The sequence below is a fragment of the Equus przewalskii genome, chromosome 7 (assembly GCF_037783145.1).
Source record: "Equus przewalskii isolate Varuska chromosome 7, EquPr2, whole genome shotgun sequence".
Taxonomy (NCBI): Eukaryota; Metazoa; Chordata; class Mammalia; order Perissodactyla; family Equidae; genus Equus; species Equus przewalskii.
In genome coordinates this window covers 65,408,929-65,433,601 of record NC_091837.1, presented here as the reverse complement: position 1 = coordinate 65,433,601, position 24,673 = coordinate 65,408,929, and the positions used below count along the sequence as shown (strand labels likewise).

At 40.2% G+C, this 24,673-nt stretch overlaps 1 pseudogene; it reads right to left on the bottom strand.

The window, feature by feature from the left end:
• Nucleotides 1–23,584: 23,584 nt before the first annotated feature.
• LOC139084892 (malectin pseudogene) lies at nt 23,585–24,403 on the bottom strand (annotated as a pseudogene).
• Nucleotides 24,404–24,673: the final 270 nt, after the last annotated feature.

Below are 24,673 nucleotides of genomic sequence, written 5' to 3'. Positions count from 1 at the left end.
AGTGACTAATGGGCTGGTAATGTATAGTGTGGATACACTGGACAAAGGGAAGATTCACATCCCATGGGGTATGGAGTGTGATGGCATGAGATTTCATCATGCTACTCAAAACAGCATGCAATTTAAAACTTATAAATTGTTTATTTCTAGAATTTTCTATTTAATATTTTCAGACAGTGGTTGACTGTGGGTAACTGAAATCACAGAAGGCAGAACCCTGGATAAGGGGGGACTGCTGTATGAAAGTTTTGGCCCTTGGTGAAAGAGGGTTGAAAACAAGTGACTCACATGGGTGGCACACACATATTCAGATAGCTGTGTTCTCTATCAATGTAGCAGCCAAATTAGATATTAATTACTTACATTTACCCCAGTGCTTTTTACAGTGTTTTACATGTACCATCTTATCTGACCTCCGTCGTTACTTTGAGACAGAGCAAGCATCATTATTTCAATTTTTAAGATGAGAAATTCAAGGCCCAGAAAGTTTGATTTTCCAAAGCCACATAACTTAGCGTCATTTTCAGCATGCCTTTGAAAGGTATGGTAACCTTTACATTGAAACACTTTTGCCACGTGCCAACAATTACTTGATTGAACAATAGGCATAAGCAATACCTGGATTTACTTCCTGTAGCGATGATGGAATAGGCATCAACCTCTTTGTTGATGCCTAAGAGAAGACGGATCAATATCTTTGCTCATGTGGTCCTCTGTGATGCCCTCCCTCCTCCTCCTTCTATCTTTTATTTACCCACAAAAGTCTATGGCAGGTCCCTGTGAGCCCATGAAGCCTTATCCATATTCTCAAGTCTACATTGCTCAGTGCCTTTCCTGAATTCCTTTAGCATTGCAAAGGGGAACAATTTTTAAATAGTCAATTGCTTGATTTTCAGATTTGTGAATTAAGATGATTTGTTAGGTCTTGAGGCAAAGAAAGGAGAGTAGTGCCTGTTTACTATTTAACCAGCACTCTCTATCTAGTTAGTCAAGGCTGCCCACTGCTGCAGAGTCAAGGGCGTGCTCTGTTGGAGTTCCCAATATGATGGGCTCTGAAGAGAATGTCAAGATATTCAACAATTTGGTTATGTACTTCTTTGGGCTACTCTGTAATATTTCATTTGCCACACCTTTATAATCTCAACTAGAATGCTTCAAGCTGGGAAGAAGATTCCAACCAGGGGAGTATACCTGGTCTACCGGTTAGGGGCAAGCATAGGTGAGGACAAATTGTTTAAGATGGAGTAAAGTAAGCATCAGCTATTTACCCTCTAAAGAATGACTCTACCCGGGAGAGGAACATTCATCAAGGGCAGCAACATGCTGAGGTTTCCAAAAGAACTGCTTTGAAGGAATAGCATCTGTTTGGATGGATAAGTCCCAACATATTTATACAAATTATTCACATTGTCATTTTTCATGATTTCAGTCCTCTGTCAGATCCCCATATTGATTGAGGATGAGGATGGATAAGAAGGGGTGTAGAGGGAGGCAGAAATACGAAAAAGAAAATGCATAGTCCTTGGCCTTTCATTTTAATTATAAGACATGTATATGCAAGGGACATAACTAATGAAGAGTGAAAGATAGGATATACGTCTTGGGGCTAAAAAGGAGTCATCTGTCACCTGAGGGATTCTAGTAATGTGGGATATCAACTGGCATATTCAGGGAAAGTTTCATGGAGAAGGTGGAAGAATTGGACTTTGAGAAAGAGGTTATATTTGGCCTGTTAGAAAATCAGGGAAGGATTTTGAGAACATCCACATTTACCAGCAGCCCTTGTAAATGTGAACCCCAGGCAGTTTCCCATATAGCATAGAGATCGTTTTCCTCCCTCTGTGACCCTAAATGACGCCTTTATGCTCATTAGCACCAATTGAGCCAATCAGTCCCCTTATGTGGGACATAGAAGACCTTGTCCCTGCCCTCACAGTATTTACCATGTAATTAGTCAGAAAATGTGAGGGTAAGAGAAGGAAGGAAATGCTTCTGAGGACAAAGTGATTTGAGGGGCTTAGGGAGAGTGGCTATCTACAGGGATTAACATCATAGGTAATTACCCAATTCCCTCTTCTATTTGTCACAGCACATGCGGGCCTGGCCTCAAGTTGCAAATTGCTTGAAAGATGCTTCCTGTTGTCATTCTCTGTGGTTGTGTTCTCACTCGTCTTCAAGGTTAAGAACAGCTGTTCACTGCCCCATCTACGTACTTGGAAAACAGCCGTAATTAATGTAGATAACTTTAGTAGAGAAAAATGTTGGTTTAGCCTCAGAGGCTGCCTGGTTTAGGAGAAAGAAGATGGATGGGCAGTATATCTGGAGGCCTGATTTGCCAATACTTAGTTGTGTGATTTTAGGCAAAGTCCTTGAACTTGGAACTTATGTGTGCAGGATGGGGATAGTAACACTTGCCTACCTATCTTCTGGGGTTATTATACAGGAAAAATTTGGTTATAGATAAGAAAACGTATAGGCACATATAAAACATTATACATGCTTAAGGGAAATTTAACCTCAATTGGACAAAGCATGGAACAACTAGAAGCCTTTATTTTTTTCCTTGGTCATGCACTTAAGGAAGAAAGGTGGGTTAGAGGTTGGCTAGGAGTAAAATATCAAGATTTTTATCTTCCATTCTTAACCACATATTGGAGATACTATAAAGTGTGCTTCTGTTTCCAACCATACAATAAGCATTTTGACATTTTCTATTTGCAAGGTGAGAATGGTACCTGACTCCTCTTGAAGAAAAAGGAATATTGTATTTATAAATTGATGGAGAGATTCTCCAAAAGCAATAGTGGCGAGTATTTATTAAGCACTTATATGGTTCCAAGATTTATGTTACAAACTGAAATATATACAAAAAAAGTTAAAAAAATCATAAAGAAAAATAATAAACTATAATTTAGTCTCTAAACTTGCAACCACTTTGCAAAACAACAATAGAAATAGCAACAATAATAATCTTACAAACTCTGTGCAATGCCTATAATTCTTTTTGTTCTCTGTACCAAATTATATGTACTAAAACTTTGTATCTTAAGTTTTCTAGCCAAACTCTCCATGAATATTCAACTAGAGAAGAGAAATACAATAATTCTTTTACTCTTGGTGGTAGCAAATTATTGTTTTTGGAGGATGCAATGGATGTTTACAAACAATGATCATTTGGACACAAATGTGGTAAAATTATTTTGTTGAGAAAGAAGGAATATTATTAGAGTGATACTTCTCCGAAAAATTAATCTAGGATGTATAGCACATAAATGGAGAATAGACTCCTTTTTAGCTGTAGCTCTCACCTACAAACGGCAACTCCCCATTTTCTAATATCACAGGATTAAAAACTTGCAAAGACTTTTAACTTCTCTTCTACTCTCATATTCAAACACCAAACCCTATACATGTCACTAATATTAATTCTTACCTTTATTTTCTACTTCCATGATTTTAGATATTACATAAGTTCTCTGAATTTCAAGTTATCTATAAATAACGTCAAGATAATGATTAACTTACTCTTTTTTGCAAGAATTAACATGAAATTATGTACATGAATTTTCTAGCCATTCCTAACACATCGTAAGCATATGGTAGCCATTCAAATATATCAGCTGCCTTTTATTCTTCCTTATACACACAGTATTGAAACAGCCTCTTACTGCTCTCTCTGGTTTCGGAGTCTTCCATTGTCAGTGATTCCTGGACCCTCCCACCAGATGAGCATTTCTGAGTCAATACTTTGCTCATATGACTTGTCTGTTTAGAAAACTTCTCCATTTTGCTTTCGGATTGAGAGTCTGTATTTTTTGAAGTCATTCAGTATGTATGCTGAGCATATTTATCCAACCTTACCGTTTATGAATCCTTTATACAAAACATCACCTTTAACAAGCCTGAATTCTCTATTTCTGTGTGAAGTGTCCTGCTGTTCAGCCACATTAACAACAACAAAAATAATTCAAAATATTACACTTAGCCTTTGGCATGGGGAGGGGTCTAGAACAGACACTCAAATACTTGCTGAATTTGAGTAGTTGACATCAATATCACTTTTTGATTAATAATTACTTTAAAAACTTTCAAATTAAAATGAAATATATGTGTAAAAGTGCACCAAGTCCTATCAATAACCCAAGATCCCAAAATCCCTGAAAAAAAAAAAAAGAAGGCAAAGTTCTACCACCATAGTAGAGGATTATAATTCTACTAGGGGACAAGCCTAAAACAAGCCTAAACCTAAGCACATGTGAAATAGCAAACAATAGAAGTTGGCAGAATTCAAGCATCCATTAACACATCAGATATTATTGAGTGTCTACTATGTTAACTAATGCAGATCAGACACTCACTATGTTGGGCATTCATATACTGAAGTGATTGCTGAGGATGAGAAAGGAGAAAAGATCCTGGAAGAAAAATTAAGATTTAAATAGAGCTTGTAAAATGTATAGGTTTTAAATTAACAAAAAAGAGGGAGAGATAAGTTAAGAGTGAAAAAGGCAGAGGGAAGGACATATACTCCAAATACACTCAATTCTTTCTCTTTTCACAGACAAAACCCTAGTTCACATAATAAAAATCTCTCTCCTGGACCACAGCATAGACCTCACTTGACCCCTTTCTTCTATTATCATCACCTCTGCAGTCCATTCGCCATACAACAGCCAGTATGGCCTCTTTGAAAATGGAAAACCAGCTCAACACCTCCTAGTGCTTCCCACCACGTAAAACACAGCCCAAGCTCCCTACTTTGACTTATTAGCTCCAGGTAATCTAGCTCCATCCACCCCACCCACCTCATTCCCTTCCCTTACCCATCCTTCTCTACCCTTCGGCCGCACTCACCTTCTTTCTCTAGTGTGGCCACACGGAACTCATGCTCACTCTAGCGCACAGCTGTTCTCTCTGACTGCCATGCCTTTCCCCAAACATCTGCATGGCTGACTCTCATTATTTAGGTCTTAGCACAAATGCCACATCTTTAGACAGGGCTTTTCTGTTTCCTAAGGCTAAAATAAGCTCCTTTCCTCACGTCACTCTTTGTCAGCCTACTCTATCTTCCTAGCACTTTTTCATCTTTCACGGTTTTCTTATTTACTTGTTCATAAAGTAATTGCCGGTCTCTCCTTCTAGAATAAAAGCTCCTTAAGGGCAGGAACTCTTTCTACTTTGTCCACAGCAGTTTTCCTTGAGTCTAGAAAAGACGCTGCTTCACAGTAAGTGAAGATGTTCAGTAAGTATTTCCGGGATCTTGTGGGCGTGTGTGTGTGTGTGTGTGTGAATCTGGACTCTGAGTAGAATAAGAGAGAAAGTTGCAGGGACAGAGAAGAAAGGAGGTTGTCAGATAAGATCATGAGGTGATTAAATTTGCTGCAGCGATATAAGGGAATAGAATTATATATATATGTATATGTATGTACGTAGTCTGTTTCTATCTATCTATCTATCTATCTATCCACACACACAAAGTTGGGTCTAAATTGCTAATGTAGCCAAACAGATATCTATGGGACATACTATGGACAGGTTTGAATTTCACTGGAGAATGAGAGTATATTTCAACATACAACAGAGAGCCGTTTTGAATTCCTGGAGATGGGAAATGACGGAGATGAGAAAGGAGTTTCTACTTAAAGACCAACAAATGGATTATGAGATTTTTGTTATTATTCTAAAAGTACTATAATATAAAGACCCAAATTGCAGGCTCAGAATTCACACAGGCCAGGGTTTGAGTTTTGTCTCTGCTACTAAAGGCTACAAGTAAATACAAGTTACTTAACCTTTCTAGGCTTAGTCTCCTCATCTTTTATGTGGAGAGAGAAAGAATATCTACTACACAGAGTGGATGCAGGAATAAAATAAGATAAAACATATAGAATATTTAGCATAGATTCTAGCACTTAGTAAGTGGTCAATAAAAGAAAACCATTCTTGGGACCGGCCCCGTGGCCGAGTGGTTAAGTTCACACGCTCCACTTTGGTGGCCCAGGGTTTCACCAGTTTGGATCCTGGGCGTGGAAATGGCACTGCTCATTAGGCCACGCTGAGGCGGTGTCCCACATGCCACAACTAGAAAGACTCATAGCTAAAATATACAACATGCACTGGGGGGATTTGGGGAGAAAAAAACAGAAAAAAAAATTAAAAAGAAAAAGGAAAACCATTCTCATCATTTTTATATGATACGATGATATCTTTGGTAGATGGATTAGGGATAAAAAGTTGTTGAGCTATGAGCAATTAGGAATATTTGTAAGAAATCCAGACATGGAGTTTAAAGAGCTTTTCTGGGTGTTGGATATTGATAACGGAAGATAAATGATGAAACTCAGAGATAGTATGAAGCTAGAAACAATTGGTCAAGATTCAAATTAAAATTTAAAATCTGATGGTGATGACATTGACTGAAACAGAAAATTTGAGAACGGTTTAGACTATAAGATATCATAAAAAGTGTTAGCTATCATTACGTTGCTAGTAAATTATCATCTCCTGGAAGCCGCTGACTATGGATTGCATCACCCATTTACAGGTAAGGGTATAAACCAAAAAAAACCACTATCAGAGTCTTATTTCACGTAATCTTCTGCTCTAAAGAACTGAGAAGCAATTCTTTCTTCCTTGTCAAAGCCTAGAGGCTATAGAGAATGGTGAAAATTTCTTGAAACTTCTGCACAAATTCTTTGATTAGATCTTTGAAGTCTAGTTCCTTCTTTTGGCCAAGATTTACACTAACCAATCAGAGTAAAAACTGGAAACATTGTTTATATAATTCTGGCTTCAAATTTGATTTATTCCAGAAGTCATTAAAAAATCCCTGAAGGGATTTTATACAAATTACTTGTGAAATTTTAAATTTTTAAAAAAATTTCTATTCCTATTTATTAGGGTAAGGAGATGTTTCACAGTAAGGTGAATACAAAGGTATATCAGTATCTTTTTGTCCCTTTAAAAACCATGACATTGTGGTTAAAGTCACGCTCTCCACTTCCGTGGCCCAGGGTTTGCGGGTTTGGATCCCAGGCATGGACCTACACACTGCTCATCAAGCCATGCTATGGCCACGTCCCACATACAAAATAGAGGAAGATTAGCACAGATGTTAGCTTAGGGCCAATCTTCCTCATCAAAATAAAAAAAAAATGTGCAAAATCAGAATAAAAGGACAATTTATTTGTGTGCAATTTTGACAAATTATCTTGTCTCCAATCTGCATCATATTCCTATAATTTTCAAAGTAAATTGTACTTCACATCATTCTTGTAACATGGGAATGATTTTTTATGGGTTAGCATATATTAAACTGCAGTAACTAATAGCACCCCCCCCCCAAGTTTCAGTGGATTAAATAACAGTAACTGTCTAAGGCTAGTGTTGAGGTTGGCAGGGTAGTTCTTTTCTACACAGTCCTTCAGGTACTCAGGTTAATGGCAACTCTGCCCTCTTCAACCCATGGCTTCTAAGATTATTCTGGTATTGCCATCATTTGGAAGGGGGAAGAGCATAGAGGACACCCTGTATAGCAGTTTTCAATAGTTAGACCTTAGGGTGGAGGTAGAGCAGATTATTTCCATTCCCATTCCACCGGCTTAGACTTCAGTCAAATGACCACATGTGACTCCAACGGAGGTTCATAAATGTTATTTACCTACATGTCCAGGGAGGAGAGGAAATGGATAGTGGTGAATTGCCTATAGGCACAGCCATAGTCTTTTCTGTATTTATCAGAAAAATAATATTCACTAATCTTCAGATCATTGTAAGGCTACCCCCCAATCAGTTTGTCATGGAGCTGGGTTTACTATTTTGGCAACTTGTCTTATTATTTAGCATCTTTTCCATGAGACAATATGTCTAAGGAGGACAAGTCCTCCCGTGTTTCTTATGACACCTTCCTTCAGGGAATAGGTGGTTAGATGATATAGGCAGTACAGTTTTACAAGAGTTTCCTTCTCATCTCATAAAATGGCACCCTTTTTCCTTTCTCGTTTCTTCCTATTTTTCCAGGTTCTTATCACAATAATTTAGTTACGTTTTGCAGAAGAATTGGTGAATGGAAATGGTCTCTCAGAGACCAATACTCAAAACTATTTATTTTGAGTAGCTGTTGATTTGATATAGTTTGCAAGACATGTACTAGCTACCCAGATGTTTTTGTTGGTTTAAGACAAAGCATCATAAATCTAAGGTGACTTTAACTTTTCATTAAACATGAAACAAGGACAAACTCAACAACTTTTTATATTATCCAGAGTTTATTTCACACTATTCTATTGTTTAGAGCTCAAAGTTTTGGATCAGAGAACTAATATGCTATTCAGTAATATTGATCAAATATCAGAATCTGCTCTATTCATGTGGAGGGTGCAACACTTCACAGGCCTTTAAGGAATGACAGGCTCCAGGTACAGATGAGATCAAATTATGACAGAGTTGGGGTTATGTAAAAACCAGTGCTTGATTCCAGTCTTGGTTGTGATGCAGTATGTAAATTTGGATAAGTGATGTATTTTCTTTGGCTTCAGATTTCTTGTTTGTAAAAATGGAGTGTTTGTCCAGATAAAGATTCTTAAAATCCTAACATTTTCCAAGTCAAGAATTAGAGAGACATGAGTTTTATGGCATCACTGGACTTTGATGAAAAGAGGTCAATATAATCAAGACTAGCCTGGGAAAATCTTTCAGGAGAGATCTGAGTTTAAGCAGGATCTTGAGGACTAGGAAAATAGAGTAGGAAAAGAACATTCAGTTTTAAAGCAAAAATCACACAAGCACATCGCTTTATCGTTTCAGTAAATATTTAAGTGAGTACTAGATGCCAGTTACTGTGCTAGGTGCTAGGGATATGAGAATTAGCAAGACAAACTTGGCTCCTGCGTTTATGGAGATTATAGTCCAGCAAATGAAGGTATGAGACAGTGAGCATCACGCATATTTAACAGTGAGGCATTTTGCCTCTTTAAACAGAGTGTTAATATGGAGGCAATAAGAGATAGTTTGGATGTACGGAGGGTGCCTAATGATGAAAGTCTTGAATCCCAGGTGGAGGAAAGTTTCAGTCTTTTACTATAGCCTGCTATAGAAGATTTCTAAATTGAAACGAGATATGGTAATAGGAATACAGAGGGAAAAGCATTATGTGGGATGAATTGGAACATCTTTACCTTGAATTTTTCTTTAACATACTGACTTGTTCTGGAGTTTACATGTGCAGGGTAACTCAGAGAGATAGGCAGTAACTCCAATGGTCACAAACCTCCTCTTTTGTTCCCTCTTTACTCATCATCACTTAAGCACCAAGCCATGACTGAAAATTTACAACTTGGTCAGTATTAGGCCTGCTGTTTGCAATCTACAGATACGGCCCAGTAGGCAATTGCAATTGGCTAACACAAGCAAATTGATCTGTTTCACTGAGTGGGACCACACGTGTTTCATGGCAAAGATTAGAGAGTGATTCAGCATTCATGAGAAAATGTGGCAACAAAAGGTTAGTGGAACAGTCCTAGGAGTGGAGCCATATTGGGAGCAATTGCGGAAGGAAATGGTCTGGATTTATTATCTACATTAAAGATATTGTGGGTCCCATGGATACGAGGAGTGTCATGGAGACCCAGCTAATAGGTTTTTTATTGGATTATTGTCAGGCTGCTGCACCTGCTTTGAAAGAGGGAACGTTTGCTCCGTTTCCTGGCAGAAGCTACAAGCTGTGAAGCCGAGAACAATCACTGGGGTTGGAAATGGAACTGATTATTTTTTAGAACTTGTGCAAGGATTGCAGGGCCGATCTCCCAACTGTGGAAGTATATGAGAAACTTAAAACTCCAGAAAATAGAAAATGCAGTTTAGAAGCTCATATGATGTTTTGGATTCACGATATTCACCTACAAGAAGATTGTCTGGATAAGACTCTGAGGCACTGAATTTGTCAGCCAGCCCATGTGATTTCTCTTCATAGGTCTTCTTCTAACCCACCCAAATATTCATGTGGTTTTTTTTCTCTGACCGAATTTGGTCACTCTTTATGCTTTATAGGTAGTCAAGGTGCAGTGTAGACATGAATCATTCTTGGAATTTTGGGGTTAACATGGATAAAGGTTCTCTACAACTGAATTGGAAGTCTGGAGCATGTTCAGTAATTTTAGCATCAGTCTAGAAAAATTACAAAAATAGTTCTAGCTTTTACTCTAGTTTAGTAGTCCTAAGAGGTACTCACCTAAGCCACCTAATCATTTAAAGGAGGGGATAGCTCAGGTACTACAGTCTTCTCTTTCCTCTTTGATAATTTACAAAAGTTTATTACAATCCATTGGTTCAATGGATAAGTGAATGAATACATAATATGAATGAACAAATAAATAAGAAAGTCTGTGACAAAGCACAGTGCAACTGAGATTGGCAGCTCCGATCACTAAATTTAATGTACAACTATATAGTCATGGCAAATGGGGACTGGTGGCTTTTAAGTCATTTTCATGCCTAGCCATAAAGTCACTGGACTTTTACCTGGAAGAGGCTAATTTCGAATAAGAGGCTGATACAGTCATAGTCCTGGCCACCACAGATTGCCATGTAGCCATAGGTGGTCTTTCAGATTTCTACCTCTTGTGGGCTCTTTTTGCTCCTGGAGAAGAATCCAAGGGACTTGTGTAGGTTTGCACTTGAAGGGTTGTTGTTTTCTAGAATGCTCTGTTCAGGTAGGTGATTCTACTAACTTTGCCCTTTCGTACCTCACTCAGATGTTTGGAATGATGGAAGTTTTGAACTAAAATATCTAACAGAGCTGCTTTGCCACAGTACAGATTAGAAAACTGATACCAGGAATGGCAAAGTAGTAGTGGCAAAGCCCAGGTTGATCTCAGGGCTTCTGACTCCTTGTCAAATGTTCCTTTTACCATGTAATTTGCTTTGCTGCTTTTCTCCAAATGTAAGTATCTCTCTCCTCGTGGCCATCTGTAGGGTGAACATTCTGGCTTTTCTGGTTTTAGCACTAAAAGTCTCATGTTCCGGGACTTCCCTCAGTCCAGGGAAAACGCAGATGTTTCGAGACCTTAAAAAATAGGTGTCTGTGATGCCACCATTATTCTCACGCAGAATTGCTTGCCATTCCTGAAGATGAAGGGTCTGTTTTGCCTCCGCGCCTTTGTGCATGTTGCTTCTTCAGCCTCAAATGCCCTCTTTGTTTTGTTTCATGGTGAGCTTCTCCTCATTTGTAAAAAAACTCATTCTGAGCATCACTTCCTTAGCAGGTACAAACTGTTCTTTGAACATTTTTAGGTGGCCTCATCTGTTTTCTCAGAGTAGTGCTATAAGCATAAAACAATTTATTGCACAGTGTTGTGACTGTTCAAATCTCTCTCCCCTGTTTGGCTATGAGACCCTTGGACTTGAGAACAGAGACCATGCCTTATTCGTCTTTGTTTCCCCTGCATCTAGCTTGATGCCTGGTGTATAGTAAGTGCTCAATAAAAGTTAATGCCAGTTGAATCATGTGAATGTGGTTTCTGGTTGTTCCATGTGTTCCTTTCCATTGCTATCTGCCTTTTTTCCCAGTAGCCTCTGCTCTCCTGGGTCCATCTCATTTCCCTTTTCTGAGGATTTACAGTTTATTGGGAGTTTCTTGAAAGACCTTTTAAGAATCAAAGGAATCATATTTCTTATTTGAAATTTTAGACATTTTGATGTGAGACCAGTGGGGATATTTTGGGGCAAGAGTGCCTTTTCTTTGAACTGTGCCATGATAGGCAATTGCCTACTCATACTTCTTTTAAGACAGGGACAGGTGAGTAGAAGGGGCATATTTACATATATTCATCAGTCATGACAGGTGACATCTCTCAGAAGCCCCAGACAAGCTGACGGAAGCAGGCTTTCTGGTTTATGGTCTGCCCTGAGCCCATCTGTGTGTTTATTTGTCATGGCTCCTATGAATACGGTGAGATGCCCAGGAGGGTCAGCATTGAAACATGAGTCACCGCAATGGCTCTGACTCAGAACTCGGGATCACAAGCTCATAGACCTCAGACCTGCTTTGGAGTGGTGGCTTGAGGGCTGTTTCCAATTTGTTATTTGTTAAACCTGAGTTTTCCTGCTGACTCGATTAGGGAGAAATGAATGCAGTTACAATACTTCAGTTTGTCCTTTACAGCCATATATACTGCACAATGTGAGGAAACACCACTGGATGGGGAGCCAAGAGGCTTGCATTCTACGACCAAATCTGCCTCAGATCCACTCTGTGGCTTCATTTTCCTAAGTCCAGGTGTCCTTCTTTACAAATTGAAGGGACTGGCCTTTTTTTCTTTCTGTCTCTGGTGTCTTCTAAGACAAAACTTCTCTAATTCTGTCACTTGATGTATCTCTGGGTCACAGCTACTCCTAAAAGATGAGTATCATGAACTCAAGCTACAGTACTCCAAAAGGTCAACTCACACCCTTGAACATGTTACCCTGAACAAATTGAAAAGTTCTAAGAGGAAGGAAAGAGCCGGCATCTGATTATTGTTCTGCAAAACTCTCCAGCCACGTGTTGACGACTGACCTTTGTGATCAGTGCCGCCTGAGCTGCTCGGGATATCCTCTGGACGAGTGAGCAGGTGGGTCTGAAGGGCCTGCTTGCTGATTGCACTGCCTCTTAGCAGGGTGTGTGCTCTGATGAGGGTCTGTCCTTTGAGAAGGAAAGGCTCCAACCAAACACATGGAAGAGAACCGTGGCAAGGAGCACTGCACTAGGAGTGAAGAGGCCAAGAGTCTAGTTCCTTCTAATCTGTGCAATCATCCTGTGTCCTTGGGAAAATCACTCAGCCTCTGTGGCATCCATTTTCGAATGAAGAAGATAACACATGTGCCACAATGTTATTAGGAGATGTAAAATTAGGAAAAAAGTTAGAATGCACAGGGAAACATTAGTTACTATTACAAGAAATCAGGAAATCTTTTAACCAGGAACAAAAAAATTCCTCAGCTGAAGTTTAAACAGGCAAGATGTTTTGAGATTTGAAATACATCATAAGGAAGAAAAAAAAAATTATTCCTTGGGGTTAGTCACAGTTTCATTCTGACTCCCCCTCCATTCTTTACGAGTCATCCCTGAGTGTTGAGTGCTGAGACTGGACGTGGCTCTGTAGGCCACAGAAGGATTCCCATCCTCCTGACAAGTTTTAAGGGACTTGGAAACTGTTCATATCCCAGAAACCCAGGTGTTCAGGGAGAAATGCTTTTCAGACACTAAAATTTATTTGAGGGTTGTTTTTTAAAAATTTCTTCCTCCTCCTTTCCTTTTGGAAAGAGTTTAATTAGTAGAGACATCATCCGTTGGGAGACGTCCACAGGGGTTTAAATGAAGAAGAGACGGCATGTCTTAGGAAGTGCAGTGTAGAGAAAAGATTTAAGGATAAGGGTAAGCATGGTTTATATCAGAGCAGGTCGTAGGATGTGGTCCCCTCACTGTCGCTCAGTCCCCACTCTGGATATTCACTTCCCATACACACTGGCAAGGGGTGGAGAGGCCAGTACCATGCAAGGTCATCATCAATGGAAGTTCTTTGCCATCCAGACTCAACATGAAGCCATCGCTGACATAGTTTGCCATCAAAATGCCAAACTAAGTACATCTATTTTCCCTCAAAATCCACCTTTCCAATTTTGGTGAATGATGCCAATATCTACTCAGTATCCCACATCAGAAACCTTGCGGTTTTAGATTCCTCCCTTTCCTCTTAAATCCATGGCTAACTGTTCACTCTAGTATCTGTTCTATTCACTTATTTCTATTCTCAGCACAATCACCTTAGGTCATGTGCTATTTCTAATCATTATGACTTAGATTATTGCAAAAGTAGGGATGGAGGTGGGGAACAAACTGGAAACATATCTATTGTACACCATCTACTTCATATCCCTTCCCTGAGTTCTCAGACAAGCCTATGAAGAAGGTACTAAGATCCTTCAGTCTATGATTGTAATGATAATGGAACTAATACTTATTAAGCATTGATCACATGCTTGGCACTCTGTGTTATTTTACACTTATTCTTCCTCCTGTCTTATTTCTTGCCCTCTTTATATTGTTACCACCCTGAGTCTTATATTCAATTTTTGTATGATTTTCCCTCATCTTCTTTTCTACAGTCTCATTACATGGAAGGAAAGGGCTTCCTTCCATAGTCTGGCTCCTGACTACGGCTTTCCCCTTTTGCGGCCACTCCCCAAAGCATCCCTATTTATCCTCAGGCTTTGCTCTGTGCTTTTGTCCCTGCTGTTCACAGGCCCAGAGGACGTTCCTTTTTCTCCCCTTTTCTCTTATATCCCCCACACTCTTACTTTCTTCAAAATCTTTGCTCCTATCCATTTCTTCCCAGGAGTCTTCTCCGCCTTCCCAGCCTATTCTAGTTCCTCTTAGGGACCACTGTTCTTTGCTCTGCCTGGCAGCGATTTCTTGCTTTAGTGTCAGCACCCTGAAGTTTTTTACTTTTGAGGAACTGCCTACCCCTCAATGGAAGCAGTCTGAACAAGATGTCTGTAAGGTAATCTGGTCTCCCTGGAAAAGACGTGGGCATAGAACTGAAGTTCAGCAAACAAGTCTCTCTGGAGCTTGTGTCTGAAATTGGAATGACACATGGACCAGGAATGATTGGAGCCAGTTATTCTGATAATTCCTGCTCCTCTGGTCCCAGAAACAGACTTTGCTCCTAGCTTTATGAGGCTTGTTTTTGATCTCCTGAGGCTTCCTAACACCATTCAAATAATCCAACCCCTCCCTCCTATGCTTAAATAAGCCAGAATTCCCTTCTGCTCTTTGCAAAGAACTCTGATCAACACAGTGTCCTTCTTTGAGTGAAACCCATGTGCTCTTCTTGTTCTCCTGTGGCCTAAATAACATTCTCATTGGCTAGGCTTGCCGCATTCTCCCTCCCAGTCTATTGTAATTCTGCCCCTAGAGACTGCCCCTACTTGAGGACCCAGACAGTATTTTATTTATATTTGTGTCACTAGTGCTTGACTAGGGACTTGCATAAGAAAAATGCTCAATACTTGATTACGAATTAATGAGCCTGCAAAAAAGAGAGAGTGGGCGACTATGGGATTGAATAATAGTCTGCCAGAGGAAGGATACAAATCGGAAACTCATACAGGGGATGGAGAAGGAGGACTTGTTGACCAGATCTGGAATATGAGAAATAGATGAATCACTTTGGGATGGCGAGATAGAACAAGGCAAGTTTAGGATAAATTACATCATGCCACTTAATATAGTGGTAAGAAAACTCACTTTACTTATTATTCCCAGAGACAATGTGCAATAAAAACGTGAAGGTTTTTTGAAAGATTAAATAAATGCCTGGGTGATGAAACAATAAGGAATTTCCAAGGAAGATGGGGGAGCTGAAGTGTTTTCTGATGTTTAAAGTTGTAGTGATGCAATCACTCCCCTTGTGGCCCTTTAACTCTGGCCTGCTGTCCTCAGAACTCAGGATAGAGCCCTGTGTAAGAGGCCATGGCTGCATAGCCCCAGGAGCCCTGCCTGGGGAGACCAAAGCCAGCAGGCCTGATGTTGCCCTCTTTCCAGTTTATTCACAGGACAACAGAGCCAGAGGGACCATTGGAAGCCTCTGTTCCAGTGCTTTGAACCCATGCAGGTGAGTCCCTGGGTTGCTCAGTGTCTTGGAGTTGCTCATTCTACTCTCTCTTCCCAGGCCACATTCCTAGATGTGCTAACATCAGTCATGCCGAAGGGATTCAGAACCTTAGAAATGCAATGAAATCGAATGGCTACTTATTTATTTTGGTAACTATGTTCTTACATAAAAGTCCTCCTCGGAAAGTATTTTCTTCAACCATAGTTTCCTAGAAAGAACACTGGCCTAGCTCTGGTCCCAGGTGATGGGATAATTCATCCCACTTCTCAAAGTCTTAGCTTCCCTATATGCAAAAATGGATAAGATGAGTGATGCCACCAAGATGGCGACATAGGTCATTCCTGACTTTGCTCCCCTGCACAAGAATGACAAACAACTATTAATGAGCAAGTCATTACTGAGATATTCCTAGAACATGGGGTGAAGCTGAAGTACCCCCTGCACCACAGAGACAAGACAGACTGCATTTGAAAAAGGATGATAATTGTTATCACTATCTCACACATTTGGGGGTGGAAGTCCAATGAGATAGAGGATGGGAAAACTTTCTGGAAGCACAGATGTAGTTAGTATCGTCTTTATTAGTTCTACGCTCCATATTCCCACTCTGCTCTGAGTTTATAGCATCCATCTCCTTCAGCATCTTCTTACTGAAGATGAACAGCTAACCTCGTGAAGCAGACCTGGGAGAACAGGGAGGATCTGTGAGTTGTACTCTCCCCGTCTCCTCCTATTTTCTCACCCGTCACAGGCCCAGGGACCAGTGGACATAGAACCTCACAAAGTCAGTTCTGAACTCATCATTCTTTCTTTCATGACCTTTTGATGTGAGCTGAGGGTAAGTCTTGTCACTTCTATCCTATTTAAAACAAAAATCTTTGCCCTACCTCTTTCTTAACTTGGAGAAAGAACCTTAAAAGGGCTATACAATGCATGTTAATGTTATTAGACGTTTATGGCTATAATTAACATCTTTACCTGAATTGCTTTCCTAGTGTTGTCATAACACAGTACTATGGACTGGATGGCTTCAACAACAGAAATTTATTGTCTTGCTGTTCTGGAGGCTGAAAGTCCAGGATGAAGGTGCCAGCAGGGTTGTTTCCTTCTAAGGGCTGTGAGGGAGAATGTGTTCCATCCTTCTCTCCTAGCTTCTGCTGGTTGCTGGTAATCTTTGGTGGTCCTTAGTTTATAGATCTCTGGCTTCATCTTCACAAGGCATTCTCCCTGTGTGGGTGTGTGTCTGTGTTCCAATTTCTCCTTTTTATAAAGACATCAGTCATATTGGATTAGGAACCCCATATTCCTGTATGACCTCATCTTATCTAATTACATCAGCAACAAGTCTGTTTCCAAGTAAAGTTACATTGTGAACTGCTGGGGGTTAGAATGTTAACATCTGAGTTTTGGGGCGACAGAATTCAACCCATAACATTAACATGATCATCTTTGTGAGAAGCGGATTTGCAGTGATGCTTAAAACTCCCAGGGTCTAGCTTTGACATGGCCGCTCTGAGGCTCAGAGGAAAGAGAATCACAGAATCTTTGATGTGACAAGGAGCAGCCCACTCCCAGGATACTTCTTTTGTCATCACTCAATTATTTTGAAATATAAAACCTACTTCATGAAAATGCTGATAGCAGGCCATGTGGATAGCAGATGTGGAGATTTGGATTGTTAACATCTTATCAAGCATTTATTGTCTCCCCACCTCTAAACTTCTATGATAAGAAGGTGGCCAGCACCCACATGGTGCAGAATGCTGTGAAACACACTGTGGAGATGTTCACATGAAGCTTGTGGGACAGGTTTAGCTTGACTCTCCTGCCCCTAAACTGAAAAATATGATCAGAACTGTTCGGTTTTTATGCTAACATCCATTAGAAAGCTGTAAAAGTTAACGTCTCTTTTTCTCTTTTGCTTTTTAGAGCATTGCAGTTATCCCTTGCTTAGAAGTCCCTATAGCCCCAAGATGCCGGAGACTACAATTTGAGAAAGGACAAGTGAAATCAACCCTCCCAATGGGTTCAAAACCTGTCAGCCTGACAGCAAATTGTAGCCTGTAGATTTTGCCAGTGAGTCATTGAAGGTGGAACATCAACTGGGGGGAGCCAGGGGGGTGGGTGTTTTCTCTTTTACAACACAATTTGTGGAGGTGGTGTGATTGCCCCAATGAGTATGTTTAAATGGGTGATTTAAATAATTTTCCATGTGAGAATGATGCCTGTGAGTGTTAAGCACATGATATTTGCATATTTTTTCTTTTATTAAAAGTTCTTTACAAATTCAGTAGAAAGAGAGGACAGACAAGGATGCAAGATAAGAGACACAGATTGTATACATTATCAAGATAATGATTGCCAATGCATTCTTTTAAAAGTAAAGGTATAAAAAGCACTGAGTATGTCACACATAACTTTTTCTTAAGTACTTTGTGAAATGGGTTGGTAAAAATACAGCAAAAAGACAGACACATGAACAAATGAATAAAATGAAAAAATTATAAACATTTGCAAAACATACCCACAGATTCATAGTCACATCTCTCTCCCTCTTTCTACTCTTCCACAACCATCATACTCCTTCCTGTCTAATCCTTGGTCTAAATTGGCAAGAGCAGTTTGGAAACCCAGGACATTGCTAAATCCAAGACAGTTCCATAACTCTGCGAATTGTTCTCATGTTCCACTGAGAAAACAATTTGCAACAGCTCACTCTGTGGGATTTTCCTACACCGTTCAAATTCTGTTGGGAAGGCATTTTTGTCCCTCTATTGTCTAACAACAGCCTCCAGGATGCCCTGTGTTTTGCTGGTACCTAGTGTGTTTTTCCGTGCATTTCTGCTATGTTGCGCTGGCACGGGCCCCTGGGGCCCTGGCTCACAAGCAAGGCAGGCATTGTATCCAATGGCTCAATCCCATGTATCCTCTTTGTGACAATGTTCAAAACATGTACACAGACCATTTGCATTCATCTAAACAGTTATGGGAATGCTTTCCAATGAGTCTTTCTGTTTTCAGTGACCCTGTTGGAAGCTCTCACTTCCTCACAGGGTGCTGCCTGCCTCCTGAGCCCCTCCTTGATGGTGCAGCCTACTCAGTGCTTCTGTGCTCCGTTCCAGGATGTTTATTTATTTATACTTGTTCCTTGCTTTGTGGATGTGCTGAAGTTTTTCTATCCTGTCTTGGCTCTGCTTTTCTCTTGTCATACTGCCTATTTTATCTCCTCTAAGGCAAGAAAATATCTCTCTTTTCTCTTTCAGTCTCTACCTTCTTCTCATCGTCCTAACTTCCCTTTTCTTCTGTGTTTCCTCTATTGTCCCGGTCTCTTGGGTTCAGATCTAGAAATATTCATTATGTCTCTCACAGTTCAGTTACAGAAAATAGGATCTACTCCATGTAATTTAAGCAATAAGGGGCTTATTATGAGAGTAGGAAATAACTTATGTAATCGTTCAGAGGGCTGAAGAAGCAAAATGTATGTCAAGCTTTCGGGAATAGTACCCAAGTCCACTATATAGTATCTGCCCACCGAGGAAGATGTTGATTCTTCCTGGTAGCCAATACTACCATAATCCAGATGCTGATGTAACCTGGAAGTGGCCATCATCAACAAACTGCTATAATTCAGAAGCCTCATTTTTCTCAGTCCTAGGACCATAACTGGACCTGCTATAATCTGCGTTAGCAAAATGGAAGCCGTGTTTCCTGACTCTAGACACCCATGATGCTGTTGACCAGACCCTGAAACCTCTGTGAAATGTTAACATAAAAAACCCAAATGCCCCCAGGGCTGTGTATGCCAGCAAAATAAGCAAACACAGGCAGTGTGGCCTCCACTTCAATTCTGCTTTCAAATATCATGCAAATGCGTCTAAATGGCTAAATCTGTATCTCACCCAGAACCCTAGCTGCAAGGGCCCTTAGGATGTAGTATTCAGTTTTCTCATCTCTACAGACCAAGATAGCACATTGGGCAGGGTATGGAGTGGGGACGTGTGGAATGGACATGACATGTTAATTCACCATATCCATTGTAGTCATCTTTAACTTCTAGCTTACTCTTATACTTTCTGATCAGTGGGCCAGCACTGTCTCCAAATTCTGTTGATTCTCTTCAAAATGTAGATTATTTTCTTCTCCTCGTCTGCATTTCTTCTTTCCTTAGTTTAGTCCCTTAACTCTTCAAATATCTATTATTGGAGCAACTTCAACGCCTGTTACACTTCTAACCTCTCTTCCTTAAATCCAATTTGTTTCATCCAATGCATTGTTCTTTCATTTAGTAATTCATTGCATTCATTAATCACTTATTAAGAGCCTATTATATGCTAATAACTGAGTCTTCCAAGTTAAATTAGCATGCTGCCTGCCTTCAAGTTGCTTATAGGTTTGTGGTGATGGTAGTCATAGTGACGGGGTTCTTGAGAATAAGAAAGTTCCTCAGAAGTTTATGGTCTACTGCAGAGAAGTAGGTAATAAACAAGGAAGCAAATAAATTATTGCTTTACTGTCACTCCAATCTGTAGTCAGGTACCTCAGTGCTCCCTTAAGTTTTGAATTAATTCCCAATGCTGGCATTGAAAATCCTCTGTTTCATGGTCCCATCTTGTTTATCTGCCATAGCACTTGTATAGCAACTCATCACTTGAATTAAAAAAACTCAAGACACTCTACTCTCTTGTGTGGTGTACTGCATTTACCCTCTAGGAGGTCTCTCTGCTTCCATTCTTTGTCCTTAAAGTCAATTTTCCATATAAATGTCAGTGTGATCTTTTAAAAATGCCATTCATGTCATATCACTCTCTTGTCTAAAGTACTCCAATGGCTGCCTATTAAAAATGGAACAAAACCCAAATCCTTAGATGCTACAGGACCTTCCTCAACTACCTCTCTCATCTCATCTCCTAGCACTACCCTCCTCCCACCTCCTTTCTTGAACACACTAATCTCATTTCTTCCTTACCCCCACTGTTCTCTCCTCCTGAGAAGAGACTATCATGAGATAGAGTTAACTGACCCCTATTGTAGACTGACCTAGGCCCTATCCCAGAGGAGGCAAATTGGCAGCTAGTAGACTGGACTGTCATTTTGCTTGGCCTGAACTGTATTTTATAAATTTGATTCAACATTTCAAAATTAGATTTCACTTGAAAAGTTAGATATCCAGTTTGTGTTGGAAAACTAGAAGTTCTAGCAAATCTGGGTTCACATTTCTACATGCCAAAACATGGCTGGAGGTAGGGAGCAGCACCACTCTTTAAATGGGTCACACACTCTAACTGTGAGCGGTCCAGCCAATGTCATAACATATGTTTAACACTTAGACAGTTTGGTCCCTCTAGGCTTTTGAGTTTGAGACCCCACACTACAATAATTGAAGAACCACACCGTAGGAAGCTATTGGGGAGGTCTACACAGGAGAGGGATACAACCCGAGTCAAATTTTAAAAATACCAGTCTGGATGTTTTGTGCATAATAGGATCTACTGTGGCAAGAACGGAAGATGAGAAATCACTATTTAATACCTATTAACATGAATTAAGATAATGTAGGATGACTGCTGGAATGCCCCAATCTCATACTTTATCTGTTGTGACTGCCTGCTCCATGCCGGGCCCTGGATAGTATGGGAAGCAGAAAATTGGTCTTCCTGCTTTTGTAAATACTTTCTCCACTTGTGCTTATGGGAAAGCTGTAAGTGTTCTCACCTTTGCTCCCATTCCTCCTCCTCCCCAGCTCTTACCTTGTCTTCACCTTTGTTCCCTTATCTGGCTTGGATTTGCAGTGGGCTCAATGCTGCCTCCTCTGCTTTTGATTTCACTACTCTCCAGGCTTATGCTGGCCTAAGTCACAAATGCCTTTTCCCTTTTGCTCGGCTGAGGTGAGATTGGCCATTGACAACCTGTGACAGTCTGGTCATTGATGACCTGGCTGGCAGTGATGCTCAGACATACAGGTGTGTCTCTATTCTTCACCTCAGCCCTGTTGGGTTCACTTGGTCTGGAGCACACTTCCTCACTAGATGCTACACTCCCTGGATGATCCACTCTCCCTGGATGCCGCCATGAAGCCAGGAGCCCAACCATTTCTTGCAACATTTATTAGAAGATCTCTTTCTGGTTTTATTTCAGTCTCCACCAGGTGATAAACTTCTCACTAGATTCCTGATTTCTGCTGGGATATTCCCTACATTTCCCAATCTCACGAGTCCTCTCCGGGACTCCATTCAGGTGCTCTTTCTCAGTAAAGTACGCTTCCAGAATTCCACTGCTTCCATTTTATATAGGCAGTGTCACAAGTCATTCACCAGCAGTGAGGAGAGGATTATTCTCGGATACTGCTATTTACCTTAGGGCTAGACACTCAGGCAGCCCATGTGTTTAACAATGAATCAAATTGCTATCTTAGAAATGCTATTTAATGATGATTAAAGCAGTAGTAATTAAAGTGAAAAGAGGGCTCTACCCATGCATATGGAACATGAATTGCTCTCAATTAATCAACTCGTTATTATTAAATATTTATTGAACACCCACAGCGCAGGAAGCATGAAATTCCAAGAGAACACACCAAAGACATGATCCCTACCCTTTGGGAACTTGCGATCTAAAGCAATTTAGACTTCAACTCATGACAATATCCTCTGGCTGTGACTCTGTAGATAAAACAAAGGCTGAAATTCAAAGCATCTCTGAGCTCCAATTTAATCTACTGCTCACTATACTACTCGTATTTCAAATCCTCTGCTTTACTCTCTGCTAGTCAGTGAGTGCTCCTCCTATTTTTTAAGACTCAGCAAAGAGCTCACCTTCTCTGTGAAACCCACCCTGACCCTTCCAGCAGAGTTGATGCCTTCTTTCTTACTTTCAGCAGTACTATGTGTGTCTAATAAACTTTTCACGAGATTACCTTGTAATTCATCCTATGCATATCTTCCTCCGCCACTAGACTCTGAGTTCTTGAGGACTTCAAACATATTCTTTTCATCTTTAAATTTGTCATGTCACTCCTTGCAGACTAGATCTCATTCTTTAGAATCTGATAATGATCTGCTCATTCATTCAATAAATTGAAAACCTATTCTGTGCTAGGCACTGTTTGGGTCGTACACCTGTGGACATGGCAGATCCTCTACCTGCTAACTAGAGATTTAGGAAACAGGGCAAAGGATAAACAAGTATTGGATCATCTTGGATGACTGTGAGGCTAGGACAAAGGGCCTTTCTGACTTACGTATCAGGGGAAACCACCCTGCCAAAGTGACATGAATATGGGCATAAGAGGGAGCAAGGCAAGAGGGGAAGGAGTCAGAAGGCTGGGGTCCAGGAGTCAGAGGAGGTGGTTGGGTACCACTCAACTCATTCCATCTTTGCAGTCTTGCTTCAACTATAAAATTCTTCCCCTCACAGAGAATGTCCTCATATGTGCTCTCAGTTTATTCTACTCTTCTTCATTCTTCAAAAGCGCATTTTAGTCTCTCCTTTCCTCTGTGGAACTTTATTGATTCCAGGTCATGTCAATATTGTCTTTTTTGGGACACCTTTGAGCATGCATTATTTAATCCACTCACATAATCAAATTCTTTAATTCATATATATATATATAACATATACATAAAAAATATATATACATTTATATATATATACACACACACTAACAAAAAATTAGGGAAGGTTAATATACATATACACACTATATATTACACACATATTATATATGCACATACATATATACATATATGTATATGGAAGGTAAATATATATATATTTATATATTTTTCCCTAATTTTTTTTGTTAATGACTGTGAAAAATATAGAAACCCAAACCAACCACATTTGATTTCTTTCTCATACCCATCCACCCCTATTCTGGAGGGTACTTTACTCTCACAACACACAAAGTTAACAGATTTAGAATATAGACCTCAAGGTCACAGGATTAGAAAAGTGAGAAAATGAGGCTGTTCTTGTCTGAGACAGAGGTTAGGGAGGGAAGGTGGCAACTGAATCTGGTTCTTATTGGTCTGTCTCTGGAGATTAGACCCTTTATCATATTTTTCTCTTTTTCCTTCTTTTTCCTTCCTCATTCCTGGAGGAGGCAGAAGCCTTAGTATGTCATTCACCATCCCTGCCATGATGAAGAGTGGATGAACTTTGGGATTGTTATAGTACTCCTTTGACAAACCTAGTGTAGAGTTTCCCAGTGAAGGTGGACTTTTGCCCCTGCCCTCAGCTACCCTTTTCTGATGCTCATAGAGATCATCTCATCATGAGTTGTGCTGTGCCTAACACTGTCAAAGACATCTTCACCATGACATGGCAATTCAATTACACACTAAACGTTTGGGATTTGCAAGGGAGACCTTGGCAAATTTCAACACTAGGGAGTAGGCTCCATCTTCCTGATGGATACTTTGTAGCAAGGATCCTTGCTGTACCACTGACTGGCTCAGGGTCAGGAGGGCAGGGCTGGAGCCTAGGCTTGCAGATCAGGCCATACTCTGAGATTCTGCCCACTCTACCTTCCAACAGGTCCTTGAAGAATTGGATCTCATGTACATCCACACATGCTTGGCCAGCTGCATTGACACCCTACGTAAGACTGTGTGGCAGCTTGGCTCCCAGCATGATATGGAGCACCACTGCCATGGGAGCCACACCCCGCTTCCAAGGCTACTTTAGGCAGACTCAGAAAAACGGACATAGGCTGCTCTGCCCCAGCTGCTGCAGACGTTGTATCTCTCAGCCATCCTTACAAATTCTGTCTTATATTTTGATTTACGTATCTTACTTGTGCTATCTTTTTCTTCCTTAACTATACCTTGAGTGTGGTGTAAATTCAGATTGTCTCATAGTTTCTTATATTCCATTTTGCTTTGAGCACTGATGTCAACACACTTTAGATGTCCAGTAAATATTTTTTTGTCAGAATAAATTAATAGGTGCAAATTATAACAGGAGACAGATTAAATCCAATCGTAGATAAATACTCTTGTTCAAGCTCCTTTTTAAAAAAAAAA